We start from the raw sequence: 3,866 nt of genomic DNA, 5'->3' as shown, positions 1-3,866 counted from the left end.
CCCCCAAATCGCCTTAATCTTCAACGTTTCAGAGATTGTCACTTTAAAATACTTTTTGATTTTCTTCCTAAGAAATCAAAAAGAACAGGATTGTTCTATACATACTGGTTTTAGAATATGCTTGTCCATGTATTATATTATGAATGTTTTGTTTTTTAAAAAACCTGATATTGTGCCAGATCCATGGCCTGGTGTTTGAGGGAGTGAGATCCCACATGGCTGGCTCTGAGGTTCAAGCCCTGGACCCAACGTCTGGAGGAACACGCTGGGCACACTTGCATGCACGCCCGGACTGGAAAAATGGAGAAGGGATTGCAGTGTGGTCATTCCAAGACGGTGCTTTCTCCTTCTCCTTCTTCTTCTTCTTCTTTTTTTTTTTGAGTGCACTCACCAGAAAGACAAGGAGAGACAGAGAGACAGAAAGCGAGAAATCACCCACGAGGGGGGATGGCCATGCTGCAATCCTTTCTCTTGCATTCTCCTCTTGGGATCTTGGGCATGCATGCACACGCACCCGGCGTGAGTTTAAGTCATTGGGTCCGGAACTTGAACCACGGTTGACTACATGGGAGTCCAGCGACATAGCCATTACGCCAACTGCTGGCCCCGTTTTTTTCTTCTTACTCTCTGTCTGTCAGTGGTGAGTGCATATGCTCACTAGCAAATTAAAAAAAAAAATTTGTCGGGGCCAGTGAGTGGTCTGGTACTTAAACAAGCATCCTATGGGAAAAAAATCTTAAAAAAAAAAAAAAAATAAAAACCTTGTTATTAAAAATATCATGTTTTATTTATGTATATATTTATGTATGTTTAGGTTTTTATCATAGGGTGTATGTGCTTGCCAGAGAGAGACAGAGAGATGGAGAGTGAGAAATCACCCCCTGGGTGGATGACCATGTGTAACCCCTCTTTCTCCATTCTCTTCTCTGGATTTTGGGCACACATGCACATGTACCTGCTGTGATTTTTCAATCCACCGGATCTAGGACTCGAACCATGGTCAGCCATGGGAGAGTCCAGCACCTTAACCACCATGCCACCTACTGGCCTCTCATCATAAGATTTATTCGTTGTGAATTTTTTCTTTTTTGTTTTGGGTTTTATTTTTATTAGTTGTGACTTTTTCAAAAAGTTTATAGTTTCTTCCATTAGCAAGAATGGCACTCCAAATAGGGTCTTCGTGCCACGGTCCACTCCTAGCCTCAGCCAGTCCAAATCAGGGCCACGAGTGCAGGGAGCACGGTGTGAACCTGGGACCTCCCCATGTGGCTTCGGTGTAACAGTGTTGTGTTATTGCCGTGCAGTGGCAATGTCTAATGACACTGTACGTGTGGTTGAATTACTGGCTCGACTATGACCATTTGAGTTGAAGATAAATTTTATTACAAAAATAGCAAGAAGACCAAACAGCAGATAGCAAGTGTTTAATGTGATTCTTTTTGGGCACACACGCATGTCTGGTGTGAGTTTCAAGTAGCTGGGTCTGGGACTCGAACTATAGCAGGCTCTGTGGGAATCCAGTGACGTAACCATTACGCTATCTGCTGGTCCCTTTAATGTGGTTCTTAACTTCCACCTCAGAATACATCCAGCAGAAACCCTTCCCACCTAAGACTGACTCTGGCCGCACCCCTGCCCACCTCCCCTGGATCATCCTTTGTCAACCTTGAGTGAGGACTGTTCTTTTTTTTTTTTTTTTAAGGAGATTTTTGGAGAGAAAGAGAGACAGCGACAGTGAGAGGGAACGTGAGAAACACTCCCCAGGGGGTTGACCACACTGCAACACCTTCTCTTCCATTTTTCTCCTGGGATCTTGGGCACGCATGTACACGCACCCAGCGTGATTTTCTTTTCTTTTCTTTTTTTTAAAAGATTTTAATTAACTTTTTATTTATTTATTTAAACTTGAAGAGGGAGAGCGAGAAGGTAAGCTGTCAGGTCCAGGACTTGAACAAGGCAAGCTGCCAGGTCCAGGACTCGAACCATGGTCAGCCATGTGGGAGTCCAGCACCCTTAACCACCAAGCCACGTGCCGGCCCCCCCAGCGTGATTTTCAAGCCACTGAGTCATAGACTCAAACCATGGTCGGCCATGTGGGAGTCCAGTGATGTAACCACTACACCATCTACTGGCCCTGAGTGAGGGCCCATTCTTTTTTAAAAAAGAGTTATTTTAAAGAAATGTAATACACTGTAAAGTTATACGTGATTCAGTGTAATATAAACAGGATTATGATGATAATAAATTAAAAAAAGAAAGAAAAAAACCTTTTTATTTAACTTTATTTAATTATTTATTTATTTTAATTTGACCAGAGAGGGACAGAGCAAGAAAGTGAGAAAACAAGCCACCAGGTCCGGGACTTGAACTGTGGTCGGCCATGTGGGAGTCCAGCGCCCTTAACCACCACACCATCTGCTGGTCCCACGAGGGCCCAGCCTGAGGTGGTAGAGTGGTCTAGGTTACCAGAAGTCAGGCAATCGGGATTATAGGATGTGACCTGAGAGGATCCACGCTCCTTGTCCAGCTCGATGCAGAGGGATGGAATATTGCCACCAGCAGACGGATTCCCAGGAGGTCAATGAACGAAGGGCCTGCCCCTCAAGAGGAGCAGATTGCCTGGGGCAGGGCGGGATGCACGTCAGTCAGTCTGTCCCTGCAGAACCTGTGTATCTGGCAGCGTTCCTCTACCAGGGCACCTCCCTCTGAGCCCCATCCTGAAGCGCAGGCTCTGCACTGGTGGGGACCAGGAGGCCGCGATCCTGTTCCCCTGGGTTACTGGGAGTCTCGCGTAGTTGCGGCCTAGAGGGAATAAGGCAGTCTGCCCTCCAAGTCTGCTCTCAGAGGTCCACGTGACCTCACAGGTCGCTTCCCGGTCCCCAGGCTCCTGGCTGCCCCCCTCTCAACCCTCTGACTTTACCTTATTCCTTCTTTTTTTTGCCATAGTGTGTGTGTGCTCAACCGAGAGAGACAGTGAGAGGGAAAGTGAGCAATCACTCCCCGGGGGTGGCCATGCCACAATCCCTTCTCCTCCACTTTCCTCTTGGGATTCTGGGAACGCAAGCACGCTTGCCTGGCATGATAAACCACCAGGTCCGGGACTCAAACCATGGTCGGTCACGTGGGAGTCCAGCACCTTAACCGCCACGGCAATTGCTGGCCCTCTATTCCTGCTTTTGTTCGCATCCCGAGCTGTTAGTGACACCATCGGTTGTTCGGTCCTTTAAGTTTAGTGATTTTTGACTTCCTTCTCCGCTCACAGCCAGATTTGGTCACCAGTGTTTGACTCCACCTCCGAGCTGCGCCACCTGTCGGCCCCCGCCCAGCGTGGTTTTCAAGCCACTGAGTCTGGGACTTGAACTGTGCAGTCACCCTAACCTCTACACCACCTGCTGGCCCTCCGAGCTGTTTCCCAGATCCCCTCTGCCTTCCCCAGCCTCAGGGCTGCTGCTTCAGTTGCAGTACCCTCGGCTCCTCATCTAGCCTACGGCTGTTGCCAGAGGGCCTTTTTCTTTTAGAGAGAGATTTTTGCTATAGGGTGCATGGAGAGGCAGAGAGACAGAAAGTGAGGAACCACTCCCCAGAGGGGACGGCCACGCTGCAATCCCTTCTCCTCCCTTCTCCTTCTCCTAGGATTTTGGGCACGCACGCACACCACACACACGTGCCTGGCATGAGTTTTAAGTCACCAGATCTGGGGCTCCAACTGTGGTCAGCCATGTGGGAATCCAGTGACATAACCATTACGCCACCTGCTGGTCCCACCCAGCGGGGCTTTCTGATGACAGCACCAACTCTGTCATGCCTGTGTCTAAGTGGCTTTTATTTTTTATTCTATACTATATTTTGAAATTTGCTTGACAGAG

Source organism: Tupaia chinensis, unplaced genomic scaffold (assembly GCF_000334495.1).
Source record: "Tupaia chinensis unplaced genomic scaffold, TupChi_1.0 Scaffold150288_1, whole genome shotgun sequence".
In the NCBI taxonomy this organism is placed as follows: Eukaryota; Metazoa; Chordata; class Mammalia; order Scandentia; family Tupaiidae; genus Tupaia; species Tupaia belangeri.
The sequence above is the reverse complement of the archived record's forward strand: the minus strand, read 5'-3'. Positions refer to the sequence as shown.